At 39.7% G+C, this 21,829-nt stretch overlaps 1 long non-coding RNA gene across 2 annotated transcripts; it reads right to left on the minus strand.

Annotated features, from left to right (window-relative positions):
- Positions 1-338: 338 nt before the first annotated feature.
- Positions 339-20,736, minus strand: LOC133568645 (uncharacterized). 2 transcript variants are annotated; one of them, XR_009809642.1, is made up of 3 exons: positions 19,845-20,736; positions 925-1,194; positions 339-823 (listed from the first exon to the last, which is right to left on the minus strand). It is a non-coding gene; the product is annotated as an uncharacterized LOC133568645 (long non-coding RNA). The 2 variants fall into 2 exon arrangements; XR_009809643.1 differs by lacking the exon at positions 19,845-20,736 and adding an exon at positions 3,939-5,231.
- Between the last annotated feature and the right edge of the window lie 1,093 nt (positions 20,737-21,829).

The following is a 21,829-nucleotide window of genomic DNA, read 5'->3' on the forward strand; positions in this document are numbered from 1 at the left end:
TTTTGGTTTGTTCTGTGTCGTGTTTGTGTCTCCTCTAAATTGCTCTGTTTATTGCAGTTCTGAGTCTTGCTGGGTCCGGTTTGGTTTTGGAATTGCACTGTATTGTTATGGTATTGCTGTGTATTGTTTTGTTGGATTGATCAAAAAAAATAAAAACATTTAAAAAATCGATTTAAAAAAAAAAAAAGAGAATCGATTCTGAATCGCACGACGTGAGAATCGCGATTCAAATTCGAATCGATTTTTTCCCACACCCCTAGCAGCATTAGTGGTGGCCTTGGAAAAAGGTTGCAAAGGGTTTGAATTCTGACTGGCGATGTGTCAAGGAAATATGCAAATTTACAGTATATATTGTAGCTATTTATTTCAGACATGTTTGATAACTAAAAAAAAAAGAGGAGAAAACAACAAGAACAACAAAAATAGGATTGAGAAGAAAAACAACAATATAGTTACGTGTTTGGAAATGTATACAATTACAATGCTTTTTTTTATGTTTCTACTGGGGAAGGAGACGGCACAGCAACGGGATGTCAAGTTCAATAGATTTATTGAATACTTGATGAATACGTGGAGTGTGTATGCTACTATGTGTCTGAAGGAATGACTATGTGAGGAATTACCATATGTGAATATCGTGAGGTTTGTTGAGGTGCGTGTTGGATGTTTCAGCGTCCAAATCCGAGTGGGATCAAGCCAGGGGAAGTTCAAGGTCCAAGCGGGGGTCAAAGGCAGGAGAGAGGGTCCGAAAGTCCAAAGCTAGGTCAAGGATCCGGGAAGGCAAAACGGGTCCAGGAGGGAAACAGCAGTGGTGACACGAGCGCTGTGGGAAGAGCGAGAGAAACAGGGATCAGGGGAACAAAAGGCAACAAGGAAACAGGCAACAAGCGAGATCAGGAGGTTTGTCAGAGACGTGCAGCTTACGGGTAGTAGATTTTACGTTCCGGCGTCGATGAGTCAGCGTCAACCGTACTTATACTGCCATCCTTCATCAATGCCAGGTGTGTCAGGTGTCGATTGCCGCCGGCTGCGGCGGAGAGTGGGCGCGGTCTGCCTAAAGAGTGCGGGGGCGTGTCTGGTGTTCCCAGCGGAGCTTCTGCGAGCTCCCGCAGCAGAGGGAAGCACGGAGTGTGTGTGTGACACAACAGCTTACATCACATTTTTCTGGTTTTACATTATAACTGTTGGAAATGTCTGAAAAGGAACAAAGAGAAGCAGAGCCATAACCCCTTTTCCGTCAAGGAATAAATTCCAACACAATTTTTCACTTCCTTTTAAATCTTTAAAATACAACTTTTTGGGAATTGTGCCTCTCATCCACAATGCTAATGTGGGACAATAACACGGATGTCCTATTCTTTGTGTGTACATTATAAACATATATATATATAAAAAAAATACATTAGCATTGTAGCTAATGGGATTCACCTAAAGTGCATCCGGAAAGTATTCACAGCTCTTAATTTTCCCACATTTTGTTATGATACAGATTTATTCCAAAATGGAATACATTCATTTTTATCCTCAAAACTCTATACACTATACCCCATTATGACAATGTGAAAATGTTTTTTTTATTTTTTTTATTTTTATTTTTTGCAAATGTATTAAAAAAACAACATCTAAGAAATCATATATACATAAGTATTCACAGCTTTTGCTCAATACTCTGTTAATGCACTTTTGGCAGCAATTACAACATCAAGTATTTTTTATATATGAATGATGCCACAAGCTTGGCACACCTATCTTTGGGCAGTTTTGCCCATTTCTCTTTACAGCACCTCTCAAGCTCCATCAGGTTGGATAGGACGCATCGGTGCACAGCCATTTTCAGATCTCTCCAGAGATTTTCAGTCGGATTCAAGTCTGGGCTCGGACTGGGCCACTCATGGAGTTGTCCTGAAGCCGTTCCTTTGATATCTTGGCTGTGTGCTTAGGTTCGTTGTTCATCTGAAAGATGAACCATTGCCCCAGTCTGAGTTCAAAAGCCCTCTGCAGCAGGTTTTTATCCAAAATGTCTCTGGACATTGGTGCATTCATCTTTCTCTCCACCCTGACTAGTCTGCCAGTTCCTGTCGGTGAAAAACACCCCCACATCATGATGCTGCCACCACCATGCTTCACTGTTTGGATGGTATTGGGCTGGTGATGAGCGGTGCCTGGTTTTCTCTAAACATGAAGCCTAACATATCTTTGTCTCATCAGACCAGAAAATTATGTTTCTCATGGTCTGAAAGTCTTTCGGGTGCATTTTGGCAAACATTTACTAAAGAATGGCTGTTGTCTGGCCACTCTACCATGCAGGCCTGATTGGTGGATTGCTGCAGAGATGGTTGGCTTTCTGGAAGGTTCTCCTTTCTCCACAAAGGAATAATTTAGCTCTAACAGAATGACCTTCAGGTTCTTGGTCACATCCCTGTTTAGGGCCCTTCTCCACTGATCGCTCAGTATGGACTGCCGGCCAGCTTTAGGAAGACTCTTGATGTTTCTAAACTTCTTCCACTTACGGGTGATGGAGGCCACTTTGCTCACTGGGACCGTCAAGCCAGCAGGTATTTTTCTGTACCCTTCCCCAGATTTGTGCCTCAAGACAATCCTGCTTCGGAGGTCTACAGACAATTCCTTCGACTTCATTAATGGTTTGTGCTCTGCCATGCACTGCCAAATGTGGGACTTTATATACAGACAGGTGTATGCCTTTCCAAATCATGTCCAAACAACTGAATTTACCACCAGTGGATTCCAGTTAAGCTTTAGGAACGTCGTAAGGATGATAATTTTTATAAAAATGCCCCTGGTCTCACTTTTGAGTTTCATGGCAATGGCTGTGAATACTTATGTACCGTATTTTTCGTATTATAAATCGCTCCGGAGTATACGTCGCACCAACCGAAAATGCATAATAAAGAAGGTAAAAAACAGATACCGTATTTCCTTGAATTGCTGCCGGGCATATAGTATGCGCCTGCCTTGAATTACTGCCGGGTCAAACTCGTGACGTCACGAGTGACACTTCCCCTGTCATCATTTTCAAAATGGAGGAGGCCGATTTCAATACCGGTAATTTGAAATAGCATAAAGGGAAGAAGATTAAGAGCTATTCAGTAGGATTTAAGGTCCAAGCTATTGAATACCGGTTGGCTAAAAAGAACAGTAAGCAGCTATGATTTATTTATATACCTGTGGAACCGACTGTCCGACAGACAGGCGGCGAGGAGACGGCGAGCGAGCGGAGAGGAGGAGCGGAAGAGCGACCTGGACTGAGGTTTTATTGAAAAATAAACAAAGTCAAACTGCTCAAGCCATGTACTCCCTTGGTGGTCCTGGGAACCCGCTAGACGATAGCCTCCTGGTGGTAGAGGGCGCTAGTGATCCTTCTTGCGACTACTCGGCTGCAGAAGAAGTGAAATGAGTGACGTGATGTGTGCTGGAGGAAGTAATAAAGGAAGATCTCCATCGAGACAGAGAGACTTTTGAAACTGAAGAAAAATAAGGAAGACTTTTATAAACAAGTTATCGATGCTTTTGCTTAGAAGGACCTGGCATGGACTATATTAAAGGTAAAGGTAAGACCATAATGACGTTTTAATTAAATGTGCTTTTCATGACGTATCCTTACACTCAAATTTTTACTGCATGCCTTTGGTAAGTGCCGGCGTGAAAAGAGGTTTTAAAATAATTGGCGCATGCTTACTTTTACCGCATGCCTTTGGTAAGCGTAGGAGTGAGAAGAGGTTTTAAATAATTAGCGCCCCAGCGGCAATTCAAGGAAATACGGTATATGTCGCACTGGAGTATAAGTCGCATTTTTGGGGGAAATTTATTTGATAAAATCCAACACCAAGAATAGACATTTGAAAGGCAATTTAAAATAAATAAAGAATAGTGAACAATAGGCTGAATATGTGTACGTTATCCATCCATCCATTTCCTACCGCTTATTCCCTTTGGCGTCGCAGGGGGCGCTGGTGCCTATCTCAGCTACAATCGGGCAGAAGGCATGGTACACCCTGGACATGTCGCTATCTCATCGCAGAAGTGTACGTTATATGACGCATAAATAACCAACTGAGAACATGCCTGGTATGTTAAGGTAACATATTATGGTAAGAGTCATTCAAATAACTATAACATATAGAACATGTTATACGTTTACCAAACAATCTGTCACTCCTAATCGATAAATCTGATGAAATCTTTTTCCTCGATGTCACTTCTAAACAACTCTGCCAACTCCATAGGTATGCGCCGCTTCCTCTTGTCGTTTTCTGCTGCATATTTCACTATGTCCAGCTTGTAATCTGCAGTACATGATTTCCTTTTCGGTGCCATTTTTGTTCAGCCCTTCTCAGTTTTTACAAGTTACCGCTTAGATGAAAGGAATCATTTTAATAGCTACGGCAGTAGCATTTGGCATATAGCAGTTAGCATTCCATGACCCACAACGCACTTCTGCCGAATTCTTATTGGTTGCCGTGTATGTGACGATTGCTGACATTTTCTACGTCTCTTCCGCGAATTACATAAATAATCCATCCATTCATCCATTTTCTACCGCTTATTCCCTTTTGGGGTTGCGGGGGGCGCTGGCGCCTATCTCAGCTACAATCGAGCGGAAGGCGGTGTACACCCTGGACAAGTCGCCACCTCATCGCAGGATACAGAAAAACCATTGCATCTATTGGAGAGCCAAATATTAGAGTCTGTGAACATTGCTCCAAAGTCAGGATTTTTTTGTTGATTTAATGTGCACCCAAAAGTAAACATTGACAGGTGCAAAGGCAGCAATATATGATAAAACAAAACAGTAGTTAAAGGACTTCCCTATCCATCCCTGAAAAAACTCGCCTTGTGAACAGCAGATTTTACGAAATATGCTACTTTACGGTAATGTGTTAATAATTTGACACATAAGTCGCTGCGGAGTATATGTCGCACCCCCGGCCAAACTGTGAAAAAAACTGCGGCTTATTGTCTGAAAAATACGGTTTGTGTGATTTCTTAGTTTTCAACATTTCCAAAAAAAATAAAAAATCATAGCATCAGTATGTGTGTAGAATTTTGAGGAAAAAAATGAATGTATTTAAATTTGGAATAAGACTGTAACATAACAAAATGTGGAAACATTTTAGCCCCGTAAATATTTTTTGGATGCATTTCATATAGCCTCTAAAAGGACTCTAAAAAAACATTCAAAAACGTCCATCAACGTTTTATGTACATGCTGTATGTATGCAATGTAAAAACAGACACATTTATGACAACATGTAATATTTACCGTATTTTGGTCATTTTAAGCATTACCGGAAGTTCTTTCCTGGACGCATTGTTTTTATCAGAGCACAAAGCGACCTCTGTCAACAAACGTGAGTGTTTGCAAACAATAATCATGGCTGACTTTTTAATAGCCAACCTACACTTCTTTTGGACAATAGCAGTAAAACTTTATCTTTTTTAACCTAAATATACAGAAGATGAATTGCTTGTTACAGAAGGTGAGCAGGCATGAAGACATTGTGGAACGTTGGAGCAGACAGGGGCCAAGAGGGCCATGACGCTAATGAAAGAAAAATTGCTTAGAGGGCATCGCACACCTTTGCAGTCGTGTGTTGTCAGTGCCATTCGACAAAGACATCCTTCAGCAAGTAGAATGCAATGGATCTTTTGTCGCTGCACGTTTCCCACATCAGACACAAGTGAGGTTCTAGTAATCAAGGAAGCGCTGCACGACTTTCAGCCCAAAAATAATTGCATAATCCATCCATCCTTTTTTTACCGTTTATTCCTTTTGGGTCTGCGGGGGGCGCTGGTGTCTATCTCAGCTACAATTGGGCGGAAGGCGGCGTACACCCTGGACAAGTTGCCACCTCATCGCAGTAATTGCATAATGTGTTTTAATATTTGGAATTATTCAAGAAATAATAATAATAATAGAAATAATGATAATAACAGATTTTATTTGTAAAAAGCACTTTATATTGGACAAACAACCTCAAAGTGCTACAGTGTATTAAAAAATAAATCAATACAATTAAAAAAAATTTTTGTTTCATCAGCTCAATGAAGCTTAGGTTTTTAAAAAAAATGTGTGGTATTGCATGATTATTGGCTATAAGAACACATTTGATGACACGGCTTGCAGAAAAAACAACTATGGCAAATAAGTACACTACTCGCGTGTAAGGTTACTATCAAATATCTTTGTCAACATACTCAGAGAGTGATTATTATATGAATAAACCTCATTGCAAAACTGAATTGATACACATAGTGACAACATACTGCAAAACAGTTTACAAACTCAAAAAAGTATTTGACTTGAGAATTATGTACAAAACCAGTGAAGCTGGCACGTTGTGTAAATCCTAAATGAAAACAGAATACAATGATTTGCAAATCCTTTTCAACTTATATTTAATTGAATAGACTGCAAAGACAAGATATTTAATGTTTGAACTGAGAAACTTCCTTTTTTGCAAATAATGATTAATTTAGAATTTAATGGCAGCAACACATTGCAAAAAAGTTGGCACGGGGGCATTTTTACCACTGTGTTACATGGCATTTCCTTTGAACAGCACTCAGTAAATGTTTGGAAACTGAGGAGACCAATTTTCGAAGCTTTTCAGGTGGAATTCTTTCCCATTCTTGCTTGATGTACAGCTTAAGTTGTTCATCAGTCCGGGGTCTCCGTTGTCATATTTTATGCTTCATAATGCGCCACACATTTTTAATGGGAAAAAGGTTTAGACTACAGGCAGGCCACTCTATTTGAATACTTCTCACTTCTTCAAGACTTAGCACGATACAGCAGGTAGGTGACAGCGTCATCCACCCCAACATGAGGCTGATACGCAAACTGTAGCCACCAGAGGTCTCAGCTGAGCTATCATAAATCTCTTGAGGACTTTCATGAAGTGAGATGTCAGGGCAACCGGTCTGAAAGCATTAAAGCAAGATGGGACCTCAAAATTGACAAGCGGCAGAAAATGGATGGATGGATGGGATGGGCTTTTTGGGTGTCGGTACATTTTAGAACCTAAGTTCTGATAAATAAATAATAAATGGGTTGTACTTGTATAGCGCTTTTCTACCTTCAAGGTACTCAAAGCGCTTTGACACTACTTCCACATTTACCCATTCACACACACACATTCACACACTGATGGAGGGAGCTGCCATGCAAGGCGCCAACCAGCACCCATCAGGAGCAAGGGTGAAGTGTCTTGCTCAGGACACAACGGACGTGACGAGGTTGGTTCTAGGTGGGATTTGAACCAGTGACCCTCGGGTTGCGCACGGCCACTCTCCCACTGCGCCACGCCGTCCCTGACCAGACTTAAGACCAGGGGAGACAGGGCCTTCTCTGTGGTCGGCCTTAAGCTCTGGAACACTCTGCCGCTCCATGTTCAAACTGCTTCCACAGTGGAGTGTTTTAAGTCTCGTCTTAAGACCCACTTTTATTCTTTGGCTTTTAACACTATGTGAGTTGTGTGGTCCTCTGTTGTCCTCTGTGTTTTTTATACACTTTGATTTCTATTTTACTGTTTTAAATGATTTTGCCCTGTAAAATAGTTTTTAATCATATTTGTTTTTATATTGTTTTTATTGGTTTTATATTTATTTATTTTTTGTTTTTATTCAGTCATTAGTGGAGCATAATATATATATACTTTTTTTTATTTTGTTTTATTTATTTATTTATTTATTTTTTTTTACAATTGTTTTTAACACGGCTGTGCAGCACTTTGGAAGCATTATTGTTGTTTAAATGTGCTATATAAATAAAGTGGATTGGATATGATATGTAATAGCAAGTGTGTGTAAGAAATTGAAATGTGCCCCCTTTGGCTAAAATTAATTGAAAAAAATAAAATATGTTTATTAAGACATATTGTAATAACTTGAAATAAATAATGAAGAATAAAAACCAATTACAAACAAAAAATTAAAAAAATGAATAAATAAAAAAAAGCAGCCTTTGTGTCAAAATGTGCTGACTTTTTTCATATAAAATTGGGAGCAATTTCTCATATTTGTTCTGTTTCTGTTATATTGCAATATTTCCTCCTAAAATTATTATTTTTTTAATGCAAAATGGCGACATTTTTCAAATAAAATTCTGACTTTTATTACAATATTGCCAATTGTTTTGTTGTTCTTGTACAATAGTTACATTTTTGGAGTAATATTGTGACTTTTGTCATAATTTTGCCGAGTAAAATTACGACTCTTTTCAAAAAATTGCCTCAATTTTTAAGCTTTTCTTGTAAAATTGCGACTGTTATTGAGTAAAATTCCAACTTTTATCATAATATTGCACAGATGTTCAGTTTTTCTTCTAAAATTTCGACTTGCGTTGAGTAAAATTATGACTTTTATAATAATACTGCCAAAATTTGAAGTTTTCTTGTGAAATTGTGACCTTTTTCTTGTGAGATTCCAACTCATTTTTCAAAACAAGATTTTGTATATTTGCATAGTATTTAAATATTATTAATGGTGTAAATATACATCTTTATACAAATCTAGAGAGGGTGGTCCTAAAGAGGTAGGCATTTTTTGAGGTCTCAAGAAGGTAACACATAGAAGAATGTGTGTGTGTGTGTGTGTGTATAGAGGGGTTGGTGTACAAATATATCATGTACTAACCCTAACTATATTTCAGTAATAATAATAATAATAATAATAATATGGCTTGTTTCCAAAAAACTGTTTGAAAAAGTGGGATTGTCTCGTTTAATGGTTGTCCTGAATTTGCATTACTGACAGGATTATAATGGCCGATTTCCCCAAATAATCATATTTTCTTTGGTTGGCGTGTAGCCTTGGTGGCGAGCTGCTAATCAATTTTACTGGGAAGATAAGGAAGATGTGTTTCATTTATTTACAAAAATGAAACCATACATTTTTTATAGTACAAAACATGAATTAATGTAAAAATGATAAACATTTTTTCATGTAAATAAAAAAAATTGTAATGAGGGGGTGGGCAATGTAGGCTGAAGACGTTTGACATGCACTGAAAACTCTCAGCAACTTCTAGATCCGCACTATTGAGAGCATCTTTAATGTTTACATCACCGTGTGGTATGGCAGCACGACCGTAAGATACTGCAAATGCCTGCCCAGAGTGCTAAAGACTTCTGAGAAAATCACCAGGACACTCTCTGCAGACACCAGTGGGGAGCTGCCTTCCTCCTCCCAACTCCCCTCCTACACCCAACACGGACTGTTCACACACTTCACACGCGGGAGGTACAGAAGTGTGAAATGCAGGACCTCCAGACTTTAAAAGTATTAGTTTTATTTTAGATCAAGCAGAGGGAAAATATTATGGAACCACCCTGTCAATTTTCATTTCCAAAGCTTACACTTGCATCTGTCCCTTAGTCTGCAGTTAAGAAGGAGTGTTCATACCACGGAGTGCTGCTGCGCCATGTGGATTGACATGAATCATGGCTCCAAAACATCCATCCATCCATTTCCTACCGCTTATTCCCTTTTGGGGTCGCGGGAGGCGCTGGCTCCTATCTCAGCTACAATCGGACGGAAGGCGGCGTACACCCTGGACAAGTCGCCACCTCATCGTAAGGCCAGCACAGATAGACAGACAGACGGTGTGGCGCAGTGGGAGAGTGGCCGTTCGCAACCCGAGGGTCACTGGTTCAAATCCCACCTAGAACCAACCTCGTCACGTCCGTTGTGTCCTGAGCAAGACACTTCACCCTTGCTCCTGATGGGTGCTGGTTGGCGCCTTGCATGGCAGCTCCCTCCATCAGTGTGTGTGTGAATGGGTAAATGTGGAAGTAGTGTCAAAGCGCTTTGAGTACCTTGAAGGTAGAAAAGCGCTATACAAGTACAACCCATTTATCATTTATTATTTAACATTCACATTCACACACTAAGACCAATTTAGTGTTGCCAATCAACCTATTCCCAGGTGCATGTCTTTGGCTCCAAAACGAGAGACGTAATTTGAAACAAAAGGAGGGATTATCCAACTTCTTCAAGAATGTAAATCATCACACAATGTTGCAAAAGATGTTGATTGCTCACAGTCAGCTGTGTCTAAAATCTGGAATAAGTACAAACAACACAGGAAGGTTGTAAAAGGCAAGCACTAGTAAGCAGACCTAGGAAAACATCAAAGCATCATGACAACTTAACTTAAAGCAATATGTTTTCAAAACAGAAAATTCACAGCAAAACAAATTAAGGAACTGTCTGTGAAAAAACAGTAAGAAAAACCGCCTAAAGGAACATTTTAAATACAGAAAAGCTAAACAGAAACCGTCATTCACACTGAAACAACAAAAAAATAAGGCTCCAATGGGCTCAGGAAAAGCATTTATGGACGCAACTGAATAATTTTAGATATTTAAGGAAGGTAAATAAAAAATAATTGTATCTTTAATTATGATCATGATTTCTGGTTATGTCAGGATGACACACGAACGCCTCTTGAGGGAGGGGTTTCGGGCACGTCCGAGACCACGGGGAAGACCCAACATCGGTTGGGAAGACTATGTCTCCTGGCTGGCCTGGGAACGCCTCGGGATCCCCCGGGAGGAGCTGGATGAAGTGGCTGGGGAGAGGGAAGTCTGGGCTTCCCTGCTTAGGCTGCTGCCCCGACCTCGGATATGCGGAAGAAGATGGATGGATGGATGGATTTCTGGTTATGTTAGGCCAGCATGAAAAGACCTTGCTGGCCATGACGGCACACCACTGTTACACAACAAGACAGGTATAGTGTCTTTAACTGAACATAGGAAAGATACGGAGAATATCTGCACCATATGGTGGAAGAAAGACAAAGTCCGGGTCCATGTTTAGAGGACCCAGACAATGGACACTGTTGTAGACCTCAGTGCTTACAAGCGTTTGATTCCTTATTTTTTTAATGTTTCCAAAGTAAATTCCTGGATAAACAAAAATCACATGACACTTTCTGGACTTGTAACTGCATCTGGATAATGACCCTAATGAAAATATCCATCCATCCATTTTGCAGCTGCCTATCCCAGCTGCATTCGGGCGGAAGGCGGCGTACACCCTGGACAAGTCGCCACCTCATCGCAGGGCCAACACAGATAGACAGACAACATTCACACTCACGTTCACACACTAGGGCCAATTTAGTGTTGCCAACACGGTATAGCTCGGTTGGTAGAGTGGCCGTGCCAGCAACTTGAGGGTTCCAGGTTTGATCCCCACTTCTGCCAACCTAGTCACTGCCGTTGTGTCCTTGGGCAAGACACTTTACCCACTTGCTCCCAGTGCCACCTACACTGGTTTAAATCTAACTTAGACATTGCGTTTCGCTATGTAAAAGCGCTTTGAGTTACTAGAGAAAAAGCGCTATATAAATATAATTCACTTCACTTCACAATCAACTTATCCCCAGGTGCATATCTTTGGAGGTGGGAACCTACACAGTCATGGGGACAACGTGTGAACTCCACACAGAATCAAACGGGATCAAACTCAGGACCTTGGTGTTGTGAGGCACATGCAATAACCCCTTCCCCACTGTGCTGAAAACATATCAAATGTAAATAGGAAAAGATGGGGCACATCCCAGAAATTGTATAAATTACAGCCAAGAACCAAGGTACCAAACCAAAACACACATGTTATCTAGCATACTGTAACTAATGTGAACATGCTGTAAAAACTTCATGTAAACATATTTTCATATTTAATATGAGTTGCTGTTTTAATTCCAAATAGGCAGTAAATCACACAAAAAAAATGTGTTTAAAATGTTTCCCTCAGTTCTCAGGAGGATTTTCACATAATCGGTTGATGGTCTTTCACAACGTTCCTTTGTTCTAGTTAGAACTTCATTTTTCATTTCGTAAAGATAGAAATAAAAATGCATGAAGTGTATTGAATGTGCAATGTTATGTAATGTGTGTGTGTTGTGTGCAATATTTATACATAATACTGAACGTGCAATAACCCACACTGCCATATAACTTTTTCGCACATCGTCAGAACAATGCACCTGTTAATACATATTTATTTATTTATTCCCTTTTTTTATTGCATGTCTGTACCAGTGAAGGAGCTGCTTATAATCTCCATGTACATGCCTATAATGACAATAATTTTGTATTTTGGTCTGATTGCATTGTACCATATTGACCAGAAATCTGTGTTCTAAGAACTCCGGCTTATTAGTGATCCCAAGCGGCCAAAAACAGTCTGCGGGCTATAGAGCGTTTTCTATTCAGGCTCCACTACTCTGGAATGCCCTACACTGCAAAAAGTTTTCAAAAACAAGAAAAAAAAATACAAAAATTAGGGGTATTTTATTTGAACTAAGCAAATTTGGCTTGTCAAGACTTTCCAAAACAAGTAAAATTAGCATACCTCAATGGACCCAAAAATACCTAAAAATAAGTATATTCTCACTAATTACAAGTGCACTTTTATTGGTAGAAAAAAAGAGACCTTTTTGCTCAATATGTTGAAAAATATTCTTAAATTATGTAAATGCTAGTGCCATTATCTTGACATAATGATATGCATTCGGCATTTCAATTCTTGAAACCAGCAAACTTATTCTAAAAACTAATTTATTGTTCTTATTGGAAAGGCAACAAGGCAACCGCTTATTACTCTCGGGGTTTCCTCGTCGCTCAGGCAAATCATATGGTCTAAATCATATGGTCTAAATCATATGGACGGCGTGGCGCAGTGGGAGAGTGGCCATGCGCAACCCGAGGGTCCCTGGTTCAAATCCCACCTAGTACCAACTTCGTCACGTCCGTTGTGTCCTGAGGAAGACACTTCGCCCTTGCTCCTGATGGGTGCTGGTTAACGCCTTGCATGGCAGCTCCCTCCATCAGTGTGTAAATGTGGAAGTAGTGTCAAAGCGCTTTGAGTACCTTGAAGGTAGAAAAGCGCTATACAAGTACAACCCATTTATCATTTAAAAATGCATTTTTCCATCGACAACATGACATCATCGTGCCAAGTGCGTGCTCTTTCAGTCAATCAGTGCACATATATACAGCCCTGCCCCCAGCCAATTTTTTTTAAATTGTAATTTTGAAGAATTTATCTGAATGTGCATGAACTATCTCTGTTCAAAATGGTTTGACATGTTAAATGTTTAAATATTAACTGTCAGTTTACTGTACTGTGCCAACTGTACGAGTACGTATTTTCCATTGTTTCATTGAAAATAAAACAGCAAAGTCCATTTGGCTGTCATCTGTTTTACTTGTGAGACACAATTTGGTCAAAATCCTCTTTTTTTTCATGCTTGAAATAAAAAATTATTACTTTAAAAAAGTAGTTTTATACTTGTGAGTGTTGATGACAGAGCTTTGCAACAGTTGATATTCTAGTTCCAAGCATGTTTCACTCAATATAGGTCATAATATCTCAGCAACAAGCTGTAATATATTACTGAGATCATTTAGGACCAAAACCCAAGTAAAAGACTAACGTAAAATCTGCTTAGTGAGAAGAATTATCTTATCAAACAGAAAATAAGCAAATATCATTCTTATTTGAGATATTCAGTTTTTGCAGTGTACCAGTAACAGTTAGAGATGCTACCTCAGTCGAATCATTTAAGTCCCATCTTAAAACTAATTTGTAGACCCCCCCTTTTAGACTAGTTGATCTGCCGTATCTTTTCTGCTCTCCTGCATGGAGAGGTTGTCAGGCGCTAGCTGTTCAACCCGGGGCGGACCACTCAGCTGTACATCAGTTGGGGATGTTTCTGCGCTGCTGACTTGTCTCCACTCAAGATGATCCCCTGCTGGCCCCACTATGGACTGGACTCTCACACTGTTAACTAGATCCACTCGACATTCATTGCACCGGTCCCCTCCAAGGTTTTCCATTGTATCCCATTGAGTTGAGTTTTCTCTAGCCCTGATGTGGGATCTGAGCTGAGGAAGTCGTTGTGGCTTGTGCAGCCCTTTGAGACATTTGTGATTAAGGGCTACATAAATACATTTTCATTGATTGATTTGTCAAACACTTAAAGGCCTACTGAAACCCACTACTACCGACCACGCAGTCTGATAGTTTATATATCAATGATGAAATATTAACATTGCAACACATGCCAATACGGCCTTTTTAGTTTACTAAATTGCAATCTTAAATTTCCCGTTGAGTTTCTTGTTGAAAACGTCACGGACTGTCAGGAAATATTAACACAGCACCATTTGCGGCTAAAAGTCGTCTCTTTTCATTGCAGAATTACACAGTATTCTGGACATCTGTGTTGCTGAATCTTTTGCAATTTGTTCAATTAATAATGGAGAAGTCAAAGTAGAAAGATGGAGTTGGGAAGCTTTAACTTTTAGCCACACAAACACACGGTGATTCCTTGTTTAAAATTCCCGGAGGTGAAGCTTTACTATGGATCAGAGCGGTCAAGCGAACATGGTTCCCTAACACTTGTCAACCGGCAGGTTTCGGTGAGAAAATTGTGTTAAAAAGTTGTCTCTTACCGGAGATCTGTGGGGTTTGCGCCGTCCTTGTATCTGCTGTGACTTCCCTCAGACACTGGCCTCAAGACACCCGTGGACACACCCCCCGACTATCAGGTACTATTAAACTCAGTAAAACACCAGCAACACAATAGAAAGATAATTAAGGGATTTCCCAGAATTATCCTAGTAAATGTGTCTAAAAACATCGGAATCCGTCCCAATGCAATCCCCCTCTTTTTTTTTCCTAGTCCTTCGCTACCAATATCATCATCCACAAATCTTTCATCCTCGCTCAAATTAATGGGGAAATTGTCGTTTTCTCGGTCAGAATAGCTCTTGCTGCTGGAGGCTCCCATCATAAACAATGTGAGGACGTGAGGAGCCCTCACCCTTGTGACGTCATCGTCTGCGACTTCCGGTAAAGGCAAGGCTTTTTTATCAGCACCAAAAGTTACGAACTTTATCGTCAATGTTCTGTACTAAATCCTTTCAGCAAAAATATGGCATTATCGCGAAATGATCAAGTATGACACATAGAATGGACCTGCTATCCCCGTTTAATTAAGAAAATCTCATTTCAGTAGGCCTTTAATGACGGATAGATAAATGAAAAAAGGTATTTCAAAATGATTATTATTATTGGGGTGGAATGCATCATACAGCCACTGGATGGCGACACACGTCCCACGGTTCATTCTGAGCGTGTGCGCGTGGGCGACAGTGCAACGTTTTTCTCTTCCGCGCGCTGGCGCGCACACGCACGGCCATCTGTTGTATGACGCGCTGCAACAAGATGTAGGCTTGAAAGCGCGATAGATTGTCACGCATAAAGAATGCAATTCAAAAACGAGCGCCTTTAGTTTTTTTCCCCCACAAGAAATGTCCATTTCGACTTGTACCACGCGCACGTGCACGACATTTGCCTGTTGACCCTAATGATGAATAAGCAAGTGTCAGCATAACATTATTGTGTGAGTGCGTGTGAGTGTGTGCGTGCGCGCGTGCACGTCAGACAAAGACAGAGCAGCTTGTGTTCTGCCTGCGTGTGTGCGCGTGTGCGTGTGCGTGCGTGTGCGCGCGCATGTGTGTGTGTGTGTGTGTGTGTGTGTGTGTGTGTGTGTGTGTGTGTGTGTGTGTGTGTGCATCGTGAAATGGCGGCTGAAGGTGAAAGTGAAGATCAGGAGTGGATTTTCACCAACTTGGACTGGACTCAATTTTCACGTCAACATGTATTCATGTATTGATTAATGTTCTATTATTCATGTATTCATGCAATATAACAATGCTCACTTGAAAAAGGGTTCATATCAGACGTATGCATTATATATATTTGACATTTGTGAGGACTTCATCATTTCCTTGTCTTGGTCACTGACTACTAGTTAGTTCTAACTGGAGTTAGTTCACTACCTTACCAGCTAACTAAAAAGTTTGTTTACCGTATATTTGAAGCAAACATTAATTACTTTTGTCATCCATCCAAACCTTCTTTTTGTCTTGGTTTTGGGTCTATTGTTGTTACTTTACATCAGGGGTCTCACACTCAATTTCCCTGGGGGCCACTGGACGCAGAGTCTGGGTGAGGCTGCGCCGCTAGAAAAGATTTCTTAAAAAAAAATGTTGCATACTCCTCAGCATGTCTAGTTGTAAAATGACGTTTCAAATTGTACCGCAACTTTCTCTGTGCAAATAAGACACGTCGGGGTGCCCCTGTGCTCAACAAAGAAATATTGCATCTCCCACTTTTCCTGGAATTGTCTTTGCTCATCACTAACCTTTCTCTTCACTGCAGGTTTTGAAAAAGACATGTTTGGGGTTGTGGAATATATTTGTATTTAGCCGACGCACAGAGAAAAATGTTATTTCCGCAATGCGTGTCGTTCTGCTTTTCCTCTCTACAGCAACACGGCGGTCAGCGGATAATAGCCGGGAAAGTACAAGGATAGCGACCGAAAAAAAGTGATGGCTCCCGGAGTGTTGTATAGAAATACATGTAGTGTTCATCGTGTGAGTCAATGCAAATTAAACAATAAATAAATAAATATTTTTTTTTTAAATTGGTCCAGGTTATCAGGGACTGTTATTACTGACGGACAGGTGTCGCAGTGTGACTGCAGCCAGGCACGTCGCTTTCACTCATTTGCCGCTTTTCCACTAATGCAGGGGTATGCAACCCAGAACGTTGAAAGAGCCATTTTGGACCCAAATAACACAACGCTGTCAAGCGCCATTCATATAAAACTTGCGAGCCGCACTAACAATAAACTTTCATATTAAGGTGGGGGCCGCAAAATAACGCGTGTCTGAGACCTCTGCTTTACATCATGATGTGTGTGTGTATATGTTTGTGTGTGTTCTGCCAATGCTTACTTAATGGGGATATCGCTCTGTTTACACAGTCACCTTTAGGGGAGCTCTGACGGTATGGGGACAAAAAAAACAGGTCCCCTAAAGGGACACCTTTTTAAATAATTCTGATTATCATGTCATGTTTAATTGGCACTTTTGTTTTTAAATGTTCCTCAGTAGTCAAGTACAAATGTGTGTGAATTATGCAAAATTATTTAAATTTGGTCCCAATGAACCATATTAACTCTTTTTCCCCAGGGTCCCCAGTAAGACTGATCAGCACATTACTTCATCAATCCACAGATTTAAAGACATGTATGAACTAACTGGGCAGTGTACATTTTACTTAATCTTTATTATGCCTCCACAACTTGTAGAAAGGGTGATCTCCACAAGTGATGATCAAAAATTTGGTCCCCATTCCGAATGATAACCAGTATGTGTGTGTGTGTGTGTGTGTGTGTTTGTGTGTGTGTGTGTGAGAGAGCTGGGAATTTCCCAGAAGAGGAGGTAACACAGGAGCACACAGAAGCCTCGACAGCTAATGTCCACAGGTCTTCGTGTCCTCATGTAAAGTTGAAGGCAGGGAATCAAATGATCTCATCGCTTCCTATTTCACGCAGACATACACGTACCAAAAAGCTTTTTTTTTTTCAACGCTGTCAATCACCTGCAGTGAACTCTGACCTTTGGTCTTACATTGAAGCATGTTGACACAGAAGGGGCGTGGCTTGAATTGACAGTAAGTGAGAGATAAAAGATGATCACTGTCTTTATTGCAATGTTGAGCATTATTAAAGATTCACATTTTATATTTCTGAACAACTTTATCCACCAAGGTGACCTATGAATGTTGATAGTGCAAGTAGTAATACAATATAATAGTAGTGGTTATAGTAATTGTAGGATAACAGTAGTAGTAGTAATAGCAGTACTGTACTTTTAGCGTATCTTTAGTAATAGTAGATCAATCATACTAATATTTAGTAGTAATAGCTGTAGTTTAATAGTAGTAGTAGTTCAACAGTAGTAGTAAAGGTAGTAGTGGTTTAATAGTACAAGTAGCTAAACAGTAGTAGTTGTAGTAATAGTAGTCACAGTAGTAATGGTAGTCACAGTAGTAATAAGTAGCAATAGTAATTGTTTTCGGCAAAAGTATTAGTAGTTAAATGGTAGTAGTTGTAACAGGAATAGTAGTAGTAACAGTAATAGTAGAAGTAACAGAAGTAGTAGTAATAGTAGCAGTCAAATAGTAATAGTTGTCGTAGTAGTAGTAATAGTGGCAACTAAATAGTACCAGTTGCTAAATAGTAGTAGTACTACTAGTATTAGTAAATAAATGGATTGTATTTGTATAGCGCTTTTCTACCTTCAAGGTACTCAAAGCGCTTTGACACTACTTCCACATTTACCCATTCACACACACATTCACACAGTGATGGAAGGAGCTGCCATGCAAGGCGCTAACCAGCACCCATCAGGAGCAAGGGTGAAGTGACTTGCTCAGGACACAACGGACGTGACAAGGTTGGTACTAGGTGGGGATTGAACCAGGGATGCTCGGGTTGCGCACGGCCACTCTATCACTGCGCCACGCCGTCCCTGTAGTAGTAGTAATAATAGCAGTTAAATAGTATTAGTAGTAGTAACAGTAGTAGTAGTAATAGTGGCAGTTAAATAGTCCCAGTCGGTAAATAGTAGTAGTAGTAATAGTAGTAATAGTAGTAGTAGTAATAATAGCAGTTAACTAGTATTAGTAGTAGTAACAGTAGTAGTAGTAAAAGTGCCAGTTAAATAGTCCCAGTCAGTAAATAGAAGAAGTAGTAGTAGTAGTAACAGTAGTAGTTAAATATTAATCGTAGTTGAATGTAGTAGTGGTAATAATATTAGTTAAATTGTAGTATTAGTAGCTAAATGGTAGAAGTAGTAATGGTACTAGCTAAATGATAGCAATTGTAGTAATAGTAATAGTTAAATAATAGTAGTAGTAATAGTAGGAATAGTTGAATATGATTAGTAGTTAAATAGTAGTATAGTAGTACTAACAGTAGTAGTAGTAGTAGTAGTAGGAATAGTAGCAATAGTTAAATATAATTTGTAGTTAAATAGTAGTAGAGTAGTACTAACACAATTAGAAGTAGTAATAGTAGTAATGATGGCAATTAGATAGTACTAGTAGTTAAATAGTAGAAGCAGTAGTAGTTGTATTAGATAGTACTTGTAGTTAGATAGTAGTAGTAATAACAGTAGTAGTGGTAATAATAGTAGTAGTAGCAATAGCTGTAGTTAATTATTATTAGTAGTAACAGTAATAGTGGTAATTCAACATAGTTGAATAGTACTAGTAGTTAAATAGTAGTAGTAGTAACAGTAACAGTAGTGTCACTAGTTAAATAGGAGGAGTACTAGAAATAGCTGTTGGTAATTATAATTAATAATAGTAATGGTAGTCCATCCATCCATTTCCTACCGCTTGTCCCTTTTGGGGTTGTGGGGAGTGTTGGAGCCTATCTCAGCCGCATTCGGGCGGAAGGCGGGGTTCACCCTGGACAAGACGCCACCTCATCGCAAGGTCTAGTAATGGTAGTCATAAGAACAATTGTAGTTGTAGTAACAGTAGCATTGGTAATAGTAGTACTTAAAAAGTACTTGCAGTTAAATAGTACCAGTAGTAAAATAGTAGTAGTAGTAAAGGTAGTCGCATAGTACTACTGTAGTTGTAGTAACAGTAGTAGTAATAGTTCAATTGTACTAGTAGTTAAATAGTATTTGTAGTAGTAACAGTGGTAAATGGAAAATGTAAACAGTAGTAGTAAAAGTTAAATAGGTATTTTAGTAGAAATAGCTAAATACTAGTACTAATAATAGTCACTTTATGGACATGTGATTTAAATTATTGTGTTCTACTCAATGTGGATGCATGTTTGTCATTGGAGGCTATACAGAATATTACAATAATTCAGGTAAAATGTAGTTTTCAAATACTTTAAAATCCCATTTTATTTAAGAAAAAAACATTTGTCTCACCTTTATTTGAATGAGCTTTCATCCACTTAGTGAGTTTTACACTTCCTGTATAGATGTCCTTTGTTGTAGATAATTGGCAGCGACAAGCACCTTCTCAGAGCCGTGTATAGACCGCATGGACAACTCGGTTTCAGAACATCTCCTAAATGCCCTCGTGTGACTTCAAAGCGCCATGTTGGGGGCCAACTTTGAGCTGGAGCTCCACGCGCTGGCGTTCACTGCACTTCCTCATTGGACAACTCATCTCTCAAGAGTTTTTTTTTTTGCCGCGTAAACATGCCCTGTTGTGCAACACGGGGCTGCGGGAAGCATTTACATCATTTTCACCGAAACCCAGAAAGGAGAAAAATATTGGAAGTGAAGGTTTATCGGGAAGGCTGGAGTGCCAATGATGACATTAGGTTAGATAACAGAATTTCTGACCTTCTTGACTCTGGACATGATTGACCTATGTTTGAGGCAGAACCTGTTTTCATAACGCTGCTACTAATATTGCAAATAAATTATTGAAATGTTTTTAAAGCTTTCATCAATCAATCAATCAATCAATCAATCAATCAATCAATCAATCAATCAATCAATCAATCAATCAATCAATCAATCAATCAATCAATCAATCAATGTTTATTTATATAGCCCTAAATCACAAGTGTCTCAAAGGGCTGCCCAAGCCACAACGACATCCTCGGTTCAGAGCCCACATAAGGGGAAGGAAAAACTCACAACCCAGTGGGATGTCAATGTGAATGACTATGAGAAACCTTGGAGAGGACTGCAGATGTGAGTGAGCCTCACCCCTCTAGAGGAGACCGGATGCTATGGACGTCGAGTGGGTCCAACATAATGTTGTGAAAGTCCAGTCATAGTGGATCTAACATAATAGTGAGAGTCCAGTCCAAGCGGAGACGGGTCAGCAGCGCAGAGATGTCCCCAACCGATGCACAGGCGAGCGGTACACCCCACATATGCGGTCGTCTCCAAGGTTTCTCATAGTCATCATTGTCACCGACAACCCACTGGGTGTGAGTTTTCCTTACCCTTATGTGGGCTCTACCGAGGATGTCGTTGTGGTTTGTGTTGTGGTTTGTGAAGCCCTTTGAGACACTAGTGATTTAGGGCTATATAAATAATTGTTGATTGATTTACATTCTGTCATTTACAGCACCTGTGATGAGAGCATGTAGGGGTGCACATGTGAAATTGATTGGGACAAATGTCGGGTTGAGAGACTGGCGGTGAAAACCATTTTTGACCACTTCTTACGCAACACTTGAGGCTTACTTTTTGTTTTATAAGCTTTGTATGTAGTTAAAGTTTTTTTTGTTCACTTTGTTTGTTGGAAAGAAGACCTTTTTGCAAATAAAGCTATTTTTTTAAGAGACTTAAGTTGGAGTCGGAAGTGGGTATGAAAGTGCACCACCCGTCCTGGCTCAGCCCATGCCTTTAGTGTAGATTAGTGCATCTAATTCGGCCACAAATTTTCCCCGAAATAATAGTTTGACAAAATAAAAGGATGTTTGAGTGTAAGTTCATGAGCTGAAGTATGTTTAGAACTGTATTTAGACATATCACTTTGGTTCATTTTCTGGGAAAAACTACCATCAGAAAGACAGAAATTCCATGCACAAGTCCGCACACGTCCTGGGTAAGTCGTCCATATATCTTTCTACACAACTCTGCACCTACTCGATCAGGTATGCCCCCACCTCTTCATGCTAAATCCGAACACTATACTATAGGATTTCTCTGCACAGTGGTACCTTGATTTACGAGTCCCCACTTAATGAAGCTTTTTACATAGGAGTCGTCTCTCTGCGATTTTTATTAAGTTGTGAGCAACAGTTTGGGTTATGCCACCATAGGTGGCATAACACTTAACAATCTTAACAATTTTTTATTCAATACTCATTATTTAAATATTCATGTTTCTTATTAAGTACTGGTGTTTTTGGGGTCCCAGCACAGCTTTGAGTTGATTTGAAAAA

This window comes from Nerophis ophidion, linkage group LG14 (genome assembly GCF_033978795.1).
Source record: "Nerophis ophidion isolate RoL-2023_Sa linkage group LG14, RoL_Noph_v1.0, whole genome shotgun sequence".
NCBI lineage: Eukaryota > Metazoa > Chordata > Actinopteri > Syngnathiformes > Syngnathidae > Nerophis > Nerophis ophidion.